The following is an 18,880-nucleotide window of genomic DNA, read 5'->3' on the forward strand; positions in this document are numbered from 1 at the left end:
CCATACTAGAATCCCAATAACCAAAGTTCCTTTCACTAAGCCCCACTGCTAAAATGCCTACCACTTCCCAACAGTACCGTAAGCTGGCAACCAAGCTTCTAGCATATGGATCTTGAGGGACATGCAGGATCCAAACCATAACAAACATTGAGTAGGTAGTTGAACATATAAGTCTGTAGGTCAGCACAAAACTCTAGGCTATGTAAGTTTTAGAGTAACACGTAGATAAAATTTAAAGGCATGCACTGAGTCATGAAATAAATGCAGACAAGAAAGAGAAGTCTGAAAACTGCTCAGAGGTAGTTCATTATTTATAATGGTTGTGTAGCTAAGGAATATCTTGCAAAAGAGCCCCAAAATAAAAGGGTTGTAGGACAAAAAAAAAAAAAAAATCCCCGGGAGAGTGGGGCATCCTAATGGCCAAGCAAAAAAAGTGTTTCAAGGAGGATGAATAATCAGTCATGTCAGATGTTTCTGGTAAATCAAGTTAGATAATAATGAAACATTGACTACTGAATTCCACAACATGGAAGCTAGTTTTTGGCATTGAAAGATTTTCAGTGGAGTAGGTGGAAAAATATTGTAGAAATGGATTCAAGGAAGAATAGCTGCACAAAACTTTAAGATAGAAAACTCTTCTGAGGTGATTGGTTGTAGAGGATAGAAGAGAAAAAGGACAACAGACAAGAGAGTAATAGAAAAGAAATTTCCTGAACTTTGTTTTCACAATCATTTTATGTTTTAACTGAGAATTTCATATTATATATTTATGGCCAACAATGTGGTGTTTTGATCTGATTAAATCAAGCTAATTAACAACTCTATCATCTCATGTATTTATTTTTTGTGATAAAACACTTAAAATGTAATTCCTACAAAGACAAATGCCAAAAGTGTAATGGTGATAAGAGTGACCCAGCAGGGAGGAACAAATTAGAGGTGCAGCAGAGAGAAAGTACACTGACAAGTGATTTTTTTTGAGCACCAGATTGATAATGCCTGCAGAGAGAGCAGCACAGCAAGTTCTGCCTCAGTGTCACCACTGCAGGTAGATGGGCATCTGTTCAGGCTGGAGCTAGTGAAGATGAAATTTTGACTGCTTCCTTTTATCCTCAGGGAAACTGTAGTCAAGGTCATCACTGAGAATGGAGAAGACGAGAGAGAAGGTATTGGTAACTGATAGAAAAATCAGTAGTATGAAATGGGTTTTAGGAAAGTAGAAGAATGATGTCTGCATAATTGTTGAATTAGGGGTATTAAAGGTGAAGTAGAAATAACAAGGAAAATGTGAGTTAGATGCTAGAAGCTTAGCTACACAGAGTGGTTATGTGAGTTGGTAATGACCACATCACATGTCTGATCTGATCACATATGTGTAATTGTGTGTAAATGTCTCCAGTGCAGAGCAGGTCATTAAATGACTGGACCACTGGAAGAATTAATGTTAACTGAGAAGTACAAATGATAAAAGTCTCGCTATAAGATATAATGGTGATTGTGGAACTTGTCAAGTAATGAGGACATCTATCCCTAATAGTAGAGTTTGAAGATACAAAATTAAAAACTGTAGGTTTTAGGGAGAAAAAAGTCTGGTAATGGTAATGATTTAGTATAATCATTGCTTATCATTTTTTAATTGATGATTGTTTATCATTAATACAACTATATCCCAAATAACACTAAGGTATATTTGATGAAACAATATAGACTTTTATCCACTCATACAATGCATAGAAATATACTATGAAATGAATTATTAGTTGAAAATCACAGCAGACTTGTCTTTCTTCATCTTTTCACCTAAACATTACTGGGTGTCTAGATGATATTGTTATGTTAGACCTGGGGATATAGAACAACCTCTGCCTACGCTATCAGAGTTTATCTTCTATTTAGACACAAATTACATTCTTGCTCTCTCTTCATACACACACAAGCACAATGATGTCATATTTTGCAAAAAGATCATAAAAGGGAAGCAAAAGAAATCATTCATGTATAATAGGTGATCTGATTTAAGAATGAGCATAAAGGAAAACCTCACTGAAAATCTTTAACATGGCATTCAAAAAGACAGTGCAGGTAGAGTTTATTGTGTACTAGGCATTAGCCTAACAACTTTTAGTGATTAATTTCACTTTCATAGAAACCTGAGGTGGTTCCCCTTATTATTCCATTTTACACATAGAGAATCTGAGACGTTAAAAAAGAGTCATACAGATGGAAAGAGGGTGGAACATCTAAATAGACTGTCTGAGCTCAGTCCCTGCTCTTCATTGCTGTCATACTGCTTCTGAATAATTGTTCTTAACGACAGATGTACACACTTTCTTTTTTATATATAATCCAAAAAATTATAGTATTAAAAATAAAGGAGAAAGATGACAGTTGCATAACATTATAAGGCAATTACTATAGCATATAACTTATTTGAATATTCATGATCCACTGCATTAAACACAGCATAATGCCTTTGCCTAAAACAGGGGAAAAGAAACTTGTTGTGAAAGGACAAATGCCACTATAAATTTTGTTATAAAAGTCGCAAATGGAAAATTATTCTTTGTCATCCTACTATGTTTTTTTGCAATTTCAGCAAAATAAATTTTCTTTAGCCAAGTGCTCCTATATACTTTCCATATTTTTCATTCTTTATTCTCTTTTCATAGATGATGATGATGATGATGATGTTTGACATTATATAATAACTTCCAAGTTTCTCAATGTTAGACCTTGTAGAAATGAAGAATTGCATATGATAGCCTAATACATAAAATAATTTCTATTCTGTTTAAAGGTTAGGTTACTCTAATTAGAAAAAAAAGGCAGTAAAATGCAGTTTAAATTAAAATAAAATTTGCACATAATTGAAATGCCTGTTTCTCTGTTAGATGATAAGCTTTATATCCTTTACACATCAAAAAATCTTATAAAATTTGAGCTAATATTCTATAGTGCATAACTGATTATGGTTCAGATATGATAAAATAGATCTTTGAGCAGAAGTCATTTCATAATATGATTTCATAAATTTTTCTATTGGAGACAAAATATTCTTTAAAATGATTTTCCTCCTAAACTTCAATACTTTTGCTGTCTTTACAATCTGCTCTATAGGCTTCATAAGTCTCTACCCAAGTGTACAATATAATGAAATCGCTTAACATTATCCTTCTCTTCCATTTCAAGCCCATATTGTGAAACTTCAAATGTCTTCAAAGGTAGCAGGAAATCAAAATGTGTTAAGAGTCCTGGTAGAAGAAAAGGGAAACCATTAAACTGGAAAATTCACCCCATACCTAAATAGTCTTCAAATAAGAAAACCTTAAAATATTTGGTAAAACATAACAATCAACCCTCCCTGCTGCCTTGATTCAGTTTGAGGCTATCCTCTTTTCCCTCTCCCTTGAGGATGTCTCCTTCAGGGCTGTAGCCTTGTTTGCTGTCTGGCTAATGACTCCCATATTTCTAGACTTTTTGTTATGCTTGTTGTTTTTACATTCATTGACTCATCTGACACTTCCAATAATATACTCTGAGTTTAACATCTCTCAAATCAACCATTTTCTACAAATCTAGTTTTCTTCTAATGTTTCTCATCTCTACAATGTGGCTCCACCCAATTCAAGTGCAGAAACAGAAAATCAAGGAGTTCGACACCTCCCTTTGTCTGACCTTACCTTCTCTTTCTCTCTCACCTGTCAGTTACTCTTTCTTTATCAAAACCCATCTGTTCTTACTATATCTGTTCTTACCATCTTTTCAGCCTTCTCTTTACTTCCATGGTTTTTGACTTTTCTTCTTTTACTGTCTTCTGCTGCTTGGACATTTGCAACATGTTTGAACTCTATTAAATCTTCTCTACAATTCATTCTCCATACTGAGTCTAGAATGATCTTAAAATATAAATGTGATCACATTACATTTGTACTTAATAGCCTTTAGTGACTGCCAATTTCTATTAAACAAAAATTGAAGCTCTGATATGAGTACCTCTTTTTAAGGTTAGACTTGCCTCATTCTCCAGATTTCTTTAGCTTCTTTCTCCCTCAGTTGTTTACAGGAAAGCCCATCTGGCCTTTGTAAGAGCACCTTTATTCTCACATCCCTCTGCCTGAATGTTTATACCCTATCAATTTTGACCAAAGAACACCTTTCCTTCCTGCAAGCCTCAGATAAGGATCACTCCCTAGGAAATCATTTCCAAAATCTCTCAGCTAGAAAAGGATCCTTTTGTTCCTTTTGATTCAGACTAGTGAAGAAATTGCTTTCTTTCTTTATCAAAATTTGTGATTATGTGTTCATCATTGTGACTATTTGGTGAAAGCTCCTTTTCTTCACTTGACAGAGCAGAGTTTTCTTGCTTTTGCTCACAGATTACATGCATCATAGATGTTTTTGAGAGAGCAAATGGCTAAATAAATAAAAGTCTAACCTAAACTTTGGTTCAAATAGTACTTGTCAACTTGCCAAGACTGCAAAGCTCTGCAATGAGATCTGAGTTTCTCAGACACTGACTAGGATGCTGCTGTTTTCCCCTGCTCTACTTGAGCCTTAGGCCATTCCATATATCCTCAAGGGGCATACCTAACTGGAGCTCACTGAGAACAGAGCCAGCAGCACATTATGAAGAGTTGTCCTGTCATTTGTAATAGCTCCTCCAGCAGCATCCCACATTACTTAGAGATGGCATCATAAACATAGACCTCGACATGCTCTTTAGTGTGCTGCCTAACAGTGGTCTGTGCTTTAAGTGGCAAATTGAGCTCTTTTGTCTTCTCCTTCCAAAGTCCTCTGTAGGCTGATTCACGTTAAATATCCATGTAGTGGTGTTTTCCAATAATCTTGAGACAGATGCCATTGTGACTAACTACCTCTATTCCAGGCAATGACCCTCCTAAAAGGGAAAAATAGAGTATTTCTGGACATGCATATTTTCTTTTAAAATATATTGTTTTCATTTTTATTTGAAAGTATTCAGATTGTGCATTATAGCTCCATTGAAAAAAATCATAAACTCTAGCAGGCTGGGGAGAATCTCTGTTACATTTGTTTATTCCTAACAGACCAGTACAATATTGCCGACACACTTGAAATTTCTTAAGTATTAGTGTCTGATGAGTTAGAAACCAACCATGGGCCAAAATTACCCCAGTAAGAAAGGATGATAGGTCTGATAAGTTAATATTTTGATGTGTAGAGATGTAGAATTTTCATTATATTTTTGACATGATAAAATGACTATTAGTAACTTTTAAAAATCCAATACATCTTTTTTTTGCTTTTCAATATATTAAACTCGAAATGTTGTATGATTTTATCTGTAAGTATGTGGGATTGCACTTTCAATTTATGAAGATCTTTATTTTTTGTACAACTATTAAGTAGCCAACGAAAATAATAACTACCTAATTTACATTGCATTTTTCCTAATTGCTTTAAAGATGTGATTTTATAGGTGGTTTAAATAAGGGTTCAAACAAGATGCCACACTGCACTTGAATTTTATGTCTCCCCTTTTATTGATTTTTTATTCATATTATCACTTCCCCTGTTTCCTTACCCCTGTAAATATATATATATATATATATATATATATATATATATATGTATATATATAATTAGATTCATATTCAATTATTTTTCAGGATTCCCTGGTAGACTGTGTTCTTTATTTCCTAGTGTGTTGCATTAGGAGGCACAAATTATCTGATTGTTTCATTTTCAGTAATGTTTAAATTAGCCAGTGTGTTTAAATGGTAGCAGCCTTATCCCTTCTTTAAAAGATTTCAACCACCTCTTTACCCAGTTATTTATTTATGTTTTCAAATGTTTTAAAAATATTTAACAAATAGTTCTTATCACAACTGCAGATATTTAAGGCTTTCTTGTAGTATTTCAAAACATCACAGTAATAGTGGTTTTCTTAATCACCTTATAGTCACCAGTAGTGGGAAAATGTTACTTGTATGAAACCGCTGTCAAATCAGTATGACTGCACCTATGATCTATGGATGCATCATTTTCTTGATTGCTGGTAACATGGGCATATTTATCCCAAATAACCCTCCTCTTGTGTCACATAGGCAACTCATTCATATTTACCTCAGTGACAGTATCTTTGGTAATAATACCCAAATTTGCATGTAATGGGGATGAGGAATTCTTTATTATATCAGTTTCTTACTCAATGTCTTTGTCTATGAGACACCTGCAATTTAAAGGAGAAGAGGTTTATTTTGGCTTAAGGCTACCATCAATGGTCTGTGGGCTTCAAAGCAGAGGTGGCATAGCGGAAGGCATGGGACAGAGGCAAGCTGCTCACATAATGGCAGCCAGGAAGCAGAGAAGAAAGGAGAAGATGCACTCTTCAAGGTCAAGCCCCTGTGACCCACTTGGTCCTTTCCAGACCCACGTCCTAACAGCCAATCTGCTACTGTGCCGCCATAATCCAATCACTTTCCAGACACATAAGGTTCTTGGAACCATTTTAGATCTAAACTATAGCAAGACAGTATTGACAGAAAGGTAGTTTTCGACTTAGTATGTGCTTAATGGGATTTCTTAAAAAGCTAAGCCCTTTGGCCTAATGAATCTTTCATATTCAGGAGATTTTCCTGTAAAATCATCTCCAATACAGCACATTTTAGTAGCCATCCTATTCCACACTGTTTTCTTGATCCTGTTGGAATAACTTTTATTTATTTGTTTGTTTATTTATATTATTATTATTATTATTATTATTATTTTGCTTAATCATATTTGAAAGTATTTTGGCTTGGGACTGTCTTCTGTCCAACAGATAATAGGGACTGTTTCCTCTGGAATATTTTCATCATTCTTTTGTTTGGTGCTTCTGTTTTCATGAATCTTCATAGGCCTTTTCTTTTGTATTTTCTCAGGATGGCACTGTTTATGGTAGATCTTAGCCTTCAGAACAATTGTTTTGCCTTCTTTGAATGTTCATTAACTTCTCAAGCTTCATTCTTTCTCTTTTCTCATGGTAATCCAAATGATATCCATAGTATATATGGTGTAATTTAATACATTAATTTTGTGGCAAGAGTTGCAGTGTAGAACCTTTGGGGTGTGAAGAAGCTCTTGATTTTCAGGTCTCAGAGACCCAGGAGCTGACCCTATGGAGCCCAAAATAGGAAAAGACACTCTGTTCACCTACATGTTTTTAAATTCACAAGGTATCCCTAGCCCTTATTGAGAGCTTGCAAAATGGTGATTTTTCTAATGTTATTTTGTGTATACTTATTAGTTCTAACTCTTTTATAATAAAATAACTTTATTTGTTTAACTTTAAGAAGAAATTTTCAATTTTTCACTTTTTTAAAAAAACATCAATTTTCAAGCTAATAACTTGTATTCTAGCAAATGTTAATAGTGTCTAGTCATTTTAAAAATATTTCTTATAGGCTTACTACCTCACGTTTCAATGCATTACAATCTTTGTGCTCCTTGGAGCTCAATATTCTATCTTTTATTTTTTTGGTATTCAGGTCTCAGATTCATTTGAAATTTATACTACCACACAGTGTGAATAATGGATCAACTTTTACATGTTTTCATATGCATATATATTTACCCTGATACCATTTATTAAAAATTTATTGGACCAGGAATGTAGTTCAGCACAGCTCCTGTCTGGCAAGTGCAAGGTCCTGAGTTCGATCCCCAGTACCAAAAAACAAAATAAAAAAAATGTTTTCTTCTTCCCACTGACTTGAGTTGACAATTTTACCATTACTAAGTTCTATATGTATTTGAAACTATTTTGGATATTCTATTTATTTTCATTGGCCTTTCAGTATATCAAGGAAATCATAACATCAGTGTTTTAATTATGGTAGTTTTAAAGTGTTAGAATATTAAGTATGATAGCTCTCCTACCACTCACTTTTTCAGGCTCTCCTTTTTTGACATCATTAGGAGGTTGAATATGCACACACAAGAGTAAGATATACTTTTCCATATGGCCACATATTCTTTGCATCTTTCATGAGCATCTGTTTTTCTTTTCTGTTTTTGAATTTTTAAAAGCTTGTGACTACGAACTTTATTATTGTTGTTGTTTTATTTTAAATAGAGACTTTTTCCCATTACATAGTCTATCTAAACTGTATTGCTTTTCCTTGTAAATATTAAGATTAGAACTTGGGGGTGTTAACTTAGTTCCTCCTATTTTGTTAAATTCTTACTGTTTGCAGTAGATTCTTATTAATCCTTTGTTGTTTTCTAGATATAATAGAGCATATGAAGATAAGCTTTTTTCAAAAACTGATATAGGTATGGTAATATATTTAAATCAACACTTAGGTTAAGTAATAACCTCATTTCAGTGCAAAATTCAACAAGGATACCAGCTACACTTGTCTTGCTCCAGACTCTTCTAACTGTACTAGGGTGAAGGGCCTGGGATTTAGCTTAGTGGTTCTCCTGCCTCCCTCACAAGCGCAAGGACCTGAGTTTGATCCCTGGTACCCAAAATAAAAAAAACTAAAACTAACTGTACTAGGGTGTCTTCATGAACTAAATTATAACTTTCAGAGTAGAATAATGCAAATTTTATTAGATTGAGAATCTGTATTTATTAAATAATATTTTGCTTTTTGTCCATTAATATAGGTATATTAATAGTTTTCAAAATTTTAGATCAGGGATATGGAATAATACAGCAGTTATTCAAGAAACTCTTACTTTTTATTTGCTTGTTTTCAATTATTTCTATGCTTTTGTCTATTTGACTTCTTGTTTTCCTTCCCACACTTTCCCACTCCACTTGTGTGTGTGTGTGTGTGTGTGTGTGTGTGGCAGTGACAATGGAGGAGCAGTCATACATATGTATTTTTTTCTGAACCATCTTTTATTAACTGGCGACACTCTCCATTTACTACAGAATAACTCAGTGGGTAGTAAAGGCTTGTGTCTTTCTTTAATAGTTGCCTTAATATATTCACTTAGTCCATTCTTTTATCAATACTATCAATCTCTTTTATAATGTAACAATAATGAAGTCAACCAGTAGTGTCTACATTCTTCCATTCTTTTCCCTCAGAATTTAATTAGATATTGATAATCTCGTACACATCCTGTGAGGCAGTGAATTTGTATAATCCATATTTCCTGCCTTATTCATTATTTTTAGCAGTAACAGATCTTTGAAAGGGAGAATTATGTTTATACTCCATTGTTTATGGAATCCCCATTGATTGCTGCTAGCTTTATACTTACATATATTCAATTTATTTTAGCCACAGTCTCATAGAAAAAAAATATGATAAAAGTCCTCTGACTCCTTGGTGGGCTCCTCCTCTAATAAATTATCAGAAATGACACTGGAGTTCAATACTTTCAGTACTCTTTCAAATTTACAACAGTGATTGAAATTCAGTTTGGCTCAACTTGAAATCCTGATCTCACACTTTTTCTTCGAGTATTTGTCTCCACTACCTCATGTGGAAATAATGCTGTTGACATCTATTACCAAGCGGTGGTCTGTTCTTCATAAATGATTTGGTCTTTTTCCTAGATGCTCAATAATTCTTCCGTTAGCATTGAGCCCAAAAGTCTCTGGTAGAGGCTGTCTTAGAGTGACCACTGTACAATGATTTCCCCAAATGTATGATGTACCCTTGCAAATATATTCAAGCCTTTTATTTTTCAGGATCATATGTCTTCTAGCTTTTTCTGTATGTGTTGATTATATATTTTTTTAGGATCAACTATTATATCTACATCATAAATTATTTTCTTGCTGTCTATGTCTCTCTCTGTATTTATTCATATTATTTTTATTGACATTTTCCTTTCATTTTGTCTTTGCTGCTTACTCTACTTTCCATGGTATCTCTTTCAAGAGGCAGTTTTCCTTATTGAAATTTTTTCTCTTTTTTTCTAATACTGTTGTTAGTTATGAAAGCTTGATTTTCAAATCCTCCTCTTTGTAGTCTCATTTCTGAGATTTTTCTTTAATTTATACATCTAATCAATCACTTTGATGATTTGTTTTCCATTTGCTTTTTCTCTATGTTTGCATGCTATTTTACTGTCTCCTTCTAATTTGTTGCCAGACATTTTAGAAAATCTTAGTAGTTTTGTCCTTATATGAAGTTCACTTTCTTCCTATCTCATATTAAGTTTGGTCATAATCTATTTCTGTTGTTCACATTAAATAATATGAATTATTTGTACATTTAGGTGACTGGTCTGGTATCAAAATTATTTTAGTGCATCAGGAAAATGTTAGTGATTCAGGTAATCTTGAGTGTATCAGGATAATTTTAGTGCTTGAGAGTTTCCTCTTCTGTTGAAATTGTAAAATATTACAAATGTAACTACAGCCATACCTAAAAGTCAGCTTCCTTGGGATCGCCTCTCATCTACTTATAATAAGAGACCTTCCTTTCCTTCACCACTAGGGCTTTTGCCTCACTCAATTTACCATTTATTCACTTTCTTCCATTCATGGCAGAGGAATCTCTATTTATCCAAGAACATTTTTATTCAACAATTCCAAAATCCATTGTGGATCGACTTAACAAATGCCCTCTAACATTTTTCCCAGTAAGTTACTTAGTACTCACCCTCAGGTGGAGCCTGTACATTTGGACTCAAATTTCAGGTATTTCTTAGCTCTATATAGCTGAGGAGTCCATGTGATTTTGTTTGTTGTTTATGGCTTACAGGAATCTGTACATGACTAGAGCTCCCCTTTCTCTGTCCTATGATAGTAAAGGTAGAGATCTAGTCCAGATTATCCTGTTGCTAGATGCAGGTCATGCCTCTATGTCCCACACAGACACAACCCAAGCATGCTCCACTAATTCCCTGGTCAGCTCCCAAGTCAGTCAAGTTGATAAGTGAAATTTAGCTGTCACAATTCCTAATGATACTTCATAGAAAAATGTCATATTTAAAATAACTGAATATAATATACATGCCTCCAAGTATACATATGGTAAGTATCCATCTTGGGAAAGCTGCAGTAGCTAATCATACCTATGTAATCGAGTGCAAATGAGAAGAGAAATACAGAGTGAACAACACCAAATGATACCTGACCCTTGTCATTATAAAAAGTATATAAAAGGGGCAGCCCTTTAATGTTACCATTATTTTAACCTGTAATATCATGAATTAATTAGGTTATGAGTTAATTTTGCTGAGGTATATAGATAAATATACATAAAGAATCATACAGTATATGTTTTGAGTATAAATTTTTTATCCTAATGTTTTAAAAATCATATGTAATATTAAAGGAGATGTATAGTTCTCTTATTCTCATGGTGTAGTATTTCATTTAGTGACTATTCCACAATTCATTTATTTTGGCTGTTCTGGAGTTAAAATTAAGTTAAAATTCCAAACATAAGTACACAGACTCCAGAGCAGCCAAAATGACAGTAATAGAAAATAACAAATGTTGACAAGGATATAAAATAACTCAAATTCAGTAACACTCCTTATTTGGCAGTTTCCACAAAAATTCAAAATAGATATACCTATAGCCTAGCAATTCCCCTCTGTCTGACAGAGACAAATACATATGTTTTCTAAAAGGCATGCACTAAAACCTTCACAGCAGCACTACTCACAATAGCTCTAAGTCAGCAGAGCTACCCACGTGTTTACCAGAATAAATGAATGTTGTTTTTTGATGGATACGCGAAATGCAAGATTTGTGTGGTTGAGGAGGCTTCCATCCAGATTTCAGAAGAAAGCCTGGGAAGCTAGGCAGTGTGCTTCTGAGAGAGCAGTGTGTGGAGCTGTGAGAGTGAAGCCAAAAATGTAATGGAAATCCCAGAAAGCTAGAGAAGCCAGGAATGTGAAATGTCTGAGGAGAGCCACAAGCACACCAAGAGAGACTCCAGGAGAATCGTAACATGCAGTGCTGTAGGGATGGGACCACTGAAGCCCTTTGGACTTCATATCTTGTCCAACTTCTTCTGGTTGCTGGACAACACAGTGTGAATGATGCCAAGATCTACAGCCAGGTTGAATAGTAACACTGCCTCTTTTGATTGTGACTGCAGGGGCCTCTGAGTCCCTGGATAGCTAAGCACTGTGAATAGGATCCCTGGGAAACAATTCTCCAGGAAGTCCTTCTCTAGCAGTATTCTCTGGGGCTTTCTTCTCAAAGCAAATATCTTTCCATTTTGAAACTTTGAGCCTGTGAAGTGTGGGGTGTTTCTGGTTCCTGTGATGCCCTGAAATTGTCATTTCTATTGTTCTGTTGAAGATACTTTATATTTATTTACTTAATTAATTATTTTAGTGAGGTTTTTCATTTATTAAAGAATGGAAAAAAGTTCACTCAGCAGAGTGGGAGTGAGTGACTGACAGAGGTCACACTGGCCATTTGGCTTCTTTTAAATGCTTTGCCAAATATTTTTCCAGGCACTTTTCTGGGGAAGTTGAAAAATTTAAAATCAGACAGCTATGCTGTTTTCTCTTGATTCTCTAAGAATTTACTAAAATCCCTCAGTAGTACACATGCAACAGTCTGAACATTGGGCTGCCTTGAAATTTCCACCATCAGATGAATTGGTCTGCTCCCCTTAATGTCAGGCTCCTGCAAAGTCTCAGGACATGAACAAATGTCAAACATATTTTTCACCAGAGGACAACACACAAGCTCTCAAGCCCAACTGCCAATAAAATCTTTTTTCCTAACTGAAGCCAACCTCCTGAGCATGGCCTTTACCATCTGCATTCTGATCTTTTGAGCTCTGACCAGAATCTCCTTTCAAGCTCAGATTACACTGTTCTAGGGCTTCACTCCAAACCTTTCCAAACTCCTCCCACAAACTGGTTTCAAAAACTTCTAAAGCACATGGTCATGTACAGTCACAGCAATGACCCCAATCTCAGTACTAAAGTTTGCCTTTGTCACTTTCTTGTTGTTTAGATACAATGCCCAACACCCATAATTTAAAGGAGGAAGAGGTTTTTTGGGTTATGCTTTCAGTTCAGTTATACAACTCCAACAAAGGAAGGTATGGCAGAGAGGCATAGTGAAGAAAGAGCTGCTCGTATCATGGTGGCCAATGAGCATGAGTGAGGAAAGGGATGAGCTCATGCTACTAGTGATCCAACTCTTTCTATCACATCCTATCTCCTGATAGCACGTCAGCTATATTGTTTCCATGTTCAATCACCTTCCAATAGTTCTACATATAAATTCATGAAACCTTTGGAGGAGAGTCTTGATCCAAACCATAAATATACTATCTTGTGTTTTGGGGTTTTTAAAAACAATTTTGGATAAATTAGACTTGTGGCTTTAGGCCATTATTCAGAAAGAACATTACTTTCATAATACCTAGATCCTGGTAATTAGACAAAATATTTTACAGTGAATAGGAAAAATTCTGTTCCTACATCTGAATGAAAATTTTAACTTAATTTGAAAAATGTACACTGACTAAAATTTATCCTATATTTTCAACATATGACAATATATAACTTTATATATATTTGTAAACATATATACACATAAACATTTCAATGACCTTTTTATTCAAGGAATTAATAGTTAAAATATATATATTTATATACTTATATATGATTCTTATGAATATGCATACTATTTTCTAAGTATTTTTTTAGTCCTGATAATCTTTTTAAATGACTTATACTCTACATTTCTAAAGAAACCCAGCATTGAAATAGTCCTCTTTACACATTTACTATCACAAGATTTATGTGATAAATGATTTTTGATGTTGATGGTTGAGGTTAAACCTCAAGGTTAGGTCTATAATTGAGTCAATAAAACATTTTTGCTCTTGTGTTGGACTATTATATTTTAATTTTATCTTAGAGAAAGTGACATATACAAAACAATTTTAACCTTATGTTTTCTTCCAGTAAATAGCCTAAAATTTAAATTATTAAGATTGTAACTTCAATACTAAAACAATATATTTGGCACAGAGCCATTGTAATACAAGCCTGGGATAGTCACTATCATGAGATGACAGGGAAGTCAAAATACCCAGAGTAAGAGATGATGCATCACTTGCTAAGCCATACCTCCTCTCCGTGGTGAAAATAAACAAAGGAAAAATGATGTGAGCGAAGACTCAGTGGGAGAATACTTGACTATAGATGTGTCAGAAGGTAGAAATTAAGAGCCTAAAATGAAGAAAGCACAGAACCAATGACTTAAGCTGTCCAAATCCAGAAAAGATGCAAAATCAGAACGAATTTTGTAAAGTCATAATTTTACCTCAGAGGCTGAGAACCACTTTGCCTGCAGGATAGTAGAGGTCCAGGGACTGGATGTTATCTTATCAACCTCATGTGGTATCTATAGCAATGATGAGTTAAAAACATTTTATGGAGTTAATATCACAGATGCTAAGATTCATCAAATACATGAAACACATCAGCATTACTCTTAGAACTGTTAGAAGTTACAAGCAATTTTAAAAGGATCATAAAAAACATAAATGCTTATGAGCACTTACATAATATAGCTGTCACTGCTAACGTCAAATCAGGCAAGTGAATATGAGACTTAGCTGCATTAGTACTTTGAGTAATAAATCAAATCAAGTCCAAAAGAACAACGTACAAAGATTACCACTTACAAAACACAAAACAACTCTAACCTTACAAATACCCTAGTGTCTCTAAGGCATACTCTTTTGTTTTGAGAGGGGAATAGGAAGAATGAAGTTTTCCCAGAATGTTTAGCACATACCATGGGCAGACTTAAAATCTCTTCCTAAATGATGTATTTTTGTGCAACTGTCTCCAGTTTTATCTATTGTAGATAGTGGTAGACCCCATAGTTATAGGAAGATCTCACCAGATCATCAAAGGACTCAGCCAAAGAGTCTTCAATCTGATAAATCAGAAATATTTGGATTTTTTTTTCTAATGTGGCAACCCAAGCTTTCATTTGCTGATATGTTTCATGTCATATGGAGTGAAGACTTGTGTCTAGATGTTTCCCCAAAGCCTCATGCAGTCTTGGAAGGGCTTTTTAGAGGAGGCTAGATCTAGAATGAGTGGTGCTGGGATCATGCGTGTGCAAATATTAAATCAGTCCACTGAGTGGTTTGGCATAGTTCTGGCTGGGATTAAGGATGTGAGTTCCACACATGCCCTAGGATGAGCAGCCTGTATAAAATATAAGGGACAGGAAGAGGGCTAATATGCTCTCACCTGCCTGTTTGATGTGGACTATTTCTCCTCTTCAAGGACCCTCTGTTATGCCACTGTGAGCTGAAATAAACCTTTCCTCTTTTAACTTTGGTGTTGGGTATTTTATCTCACCAATAAGAAAAGGTAACTAATACATATAGTTTTTTTTTTTTTTTTTTTGGTACTGGTGGTCGAACTCGGGTCCTTGAGCTTGCGAGGCAGGCAGGGGAACCACTGAACCAAATTCCCGGCCCCTACATATAGCTTTTTAATAAATAATCAAGATGGTTATGAAACCTACTGCTAGATCATAAACAGAAGTGAGGTCAGTTAGATGGAGAAAGTTATATATATTTCAGATGCACACTGTGGGGAAGGAATATACTCTTCTCGTTGTAATGTTATTTTGAATCTTTTAAAATTTAATATATAAAATCACCACAATTTTAAAGTAATTAGTAAAGCACAATACAAAGATGATTGAGTATAATGTGAGAGGACATAAATTCATGTTTATTCTTATAGCCTTTTAGGTAATTCATTAGCTTGAATTTGGTGAAATGGAACCTACTTCTATTAGATTAAGAAAAATATCTAAAGTGGCTGAGAAAAGCTCCCATAACTTTTAATTTAGATTAGACACTCAAATTTAATTTTTGCTATGTTTATCTCTCCCCAGGAAAATGAAGTGATAAGTACAAGAAAAACAGCATGGGAGGTAAAACACAACATTTATAGGAATCCTAAAAGTTTTCAGTAAATTAAGGAATCATATATATATATATATATATGTATATATATATATATATGTAAATATATATATATATTCTGTAAGTTACTTCATTCTGCAGAAAATTTTGTAGTTATAGAGAAATTCCCAGAATATACTTCATGATCAAATTTTAAATAGCAGCACAAAAATGCCTATGTCCAAAAGAAATGATACTAGAAATAAGCCACACCATTTTGTTTCCTGACCTCTTTGGGGAAAATAAAGAATAGTAATTTTATCTGGAAACTCACCTTTACCTGAGAAATTCCAGACTATCCACTTAAATTCCAGGTGAGCAGACCAAGATAATGCAATATACAAAGGAAGTTTTTCTAGAAAAAAATCTACACTTTAGTGGAAAATTGATATGAAAGAACTCGGAGGGGAAAGAAGAGATTATTTTACACAAAGAATATAGGGTGGGAAAAGATTAAAACACAAATGTGGGAGCAAAGGAATTTTGTGCTATTTTTTAAGAGAAACAAAAATGGATCTAAGCTTTTCAATAAAATATTTTAAATTAAATTCATTATCTAAATTTGTATAATAATTCTTAAAAAAGAAGCACCTAGTAGAACAGAAATGATTAACAATGGAAAGTCTAACAGTGAAATGACCGTTGTATAATAATAGCGTTCCAGTCATCTCTATTTAGTTACATTCTTGATTATATATAAAGGAGTTGGCATGGATACGTTGCTTACTAAACTATTAGATATTGGTGTGCACATGGAAAATTGTTATTCATCCTTCAGTTCCTTTTTTAAATTATAGTACATCTCTTGATTTCTCTGATCTAACTCAGATCATGCCTCATTTACAGATTCTTTTTTTTTGTTGCTCATTAAGATTGTTGGTACATTTTAGGTATATAGTTTGATGACATTTATCATTGGGAATTTGTACCTTCACATGATATATCTTGGATGTCATTTTTCCCCATTCTTCTGCACTCCCTTTAACCCCTTCACCCCTCCCTATTTACAACAACTTTGTTTCCATTTTTTCCTTTTCTCATATTTTTTCTTTCCCTTCTTTTCTTTCCCCTACCCTTTCAGTTTGCCTTCCCATAAAAAATGATTTAAATGTGAAATAGATAATGCGAAATAGGAAGAAAAGGCCGCATTTACATAGATTCTTACACATCCTGTATTATAGTACTTCACATATTTGTTATATGTAATTGTTTCTGTGGCTTTGTCTTCATGTCTTATGTTTTTTTCATGTCTTGTATGTACTTTCTATTTGTACAATATGTGGGACGTTGATATTCCAAATATATTATTATTTGGATTGAATTACTAATTATAGAAAAATGACTTTCACTGGACAGCACCTAAAATTTGACACAACATTTCTTCCTCCAGAGTCAGCAAACATTGACCAATCTAAAAACTTCACTTATATCTCTATTGTGTCCTGTTCACCATAATTGTCTTTGATTTTTTTCATCTCTTTTTCTTACTTTTCTTCCATGATTATTATACTGGCAAGATTAGGGATTTTTATTTTTGTCTTTTTTTCATATTCATTTACAAGTTGTAGGAACAAGTACTATATTTTCTAATGGAAAATAAAATCTATCTGTTTCTCTTCAAATAATAACATTTGTATCTAAAATTTCCTTACCACTACTTTCTATTTGTGTGTACACAGCTGTACATTTGCGTATTTTATCTGACTCAGACTCAACCTGCGTAGTTGGATGATTATGGATGTTCTTTTGATAAGAGTAAAGCATAATGCGAAGGAGAAGGGTGCACAGCCATCAGTGCATTTGTTAATTTACTCAACAGAGATTTGCTGATGCCTTGGTGTCTGTCAGGGACTACAAGCATGCAAGAGGCATTCCCCACCCCTTCTTTTTTTTCATAATGGAATATTCAATCATTTAAATTTATTTTTTCTCATTTAACTTGACCACAAATTAATGATCAGAGTCCTTTGGTCCTCATATATCTCTTTCATAAATGGAAAAATAGAACTTGTTGTTTCTAGAATTGAGACTTGGATTTTCATATCTTCTTTTCAACTATCAGTTATAACACAAAATAGAGACTCAAGGTAGTAAGAAGGAAGAATATTTTATACTCTTGTTTATTCAATAGGAACCCCCAGAATATCTGTATTTAGGAAAGTGCTTGAAATCCACCAGATATTTGGCAAAATTCTTTGATCTCGCAGTGTGCTTACCATAAACTGTATAATCCACTATTTTTTTCAATTTGGTGGACAAACTATTTCAGGTTTCTAAGCTATTAATTGCATTCAATTTTCACTTTCCTTGATTGATGTTCACATTAATGACCATTTCAGGCATACATTCTACCTTGTCTTATGATTTCTAAGGGATTTTATTTGTCCATGTAAAAAATTATTCTTTCATATGTATTATTGAGTTTTCAACCATTCAAACACCTGAGCCAAGTGTGTTTAAATTAGTCTGTTGGAATTGCTTAAAACTTAGTAATGAGTAAAGTTCTGATTTCACAGCAAATCAGTGAATTCAGGTATTCAATAAATTTAAAGTTGTAGTCCAAAAATATATTTCTTCCATTTAAAATATCTCAAATTTTTAACAATTACATTTATTAATCCAGTCTTAGTGTTTCTATCATTTGAGTTATTTTGAAATGTAAGAATATGATTGCTTCTTTAAAAAATTACTTTTGCTCACAGGAAAGCTATCTTTTGTAATGGATTCTACAATTCACTCCCTGTCATTCAAATGAGTCAAATGTACTATAAAACCCTTTGAAATATAAGAAAATCAAGTTGAAAACATTAAGCATCCATTTTCTAAATACTATGGAATTTGACTGTATGGGTTGCTTTTCACATTTTCAATGCTGTAGTATAACTATGTATACTGGCTATAAATCTATAAATGCTGAGTTCCCTTTTGAATGTGAAAACATTTTATTTTTTAAGACCATTCATTTT

At 33.7% G+C, this 18,880-nt stretch overlaps 1 pseudogene; it reads right to left on the reverse strand.

Moving 5' to 3' along the window:
* Nucleotides 1-6,551: 6,551 nt before the first annotated feature.
* On the reverse strand, nt 6,552-17,678 carry LOC117283685 (annotated as a pseudogene).
* Nucleotides 17,679-18,880: the final 1,202 nt, after the last annotated feature.

This window comes from Fukomys damarensis, unplaced genomic scaffold, assembly GCF_012274545.1.
Source record: "Fukomys damarensis isolate Sample0158 unplaced genomic scaffold, DMR_v1.0_HiC HiC_scaffold_29, whole genome shotgun sequence".
Classification (NCBI taxonomy): Eukaryota; Metazoa; Chordata; class Mammalia; order Rodentia; family Bathyergidae; genus Fukomys; species Fukomys damarensis.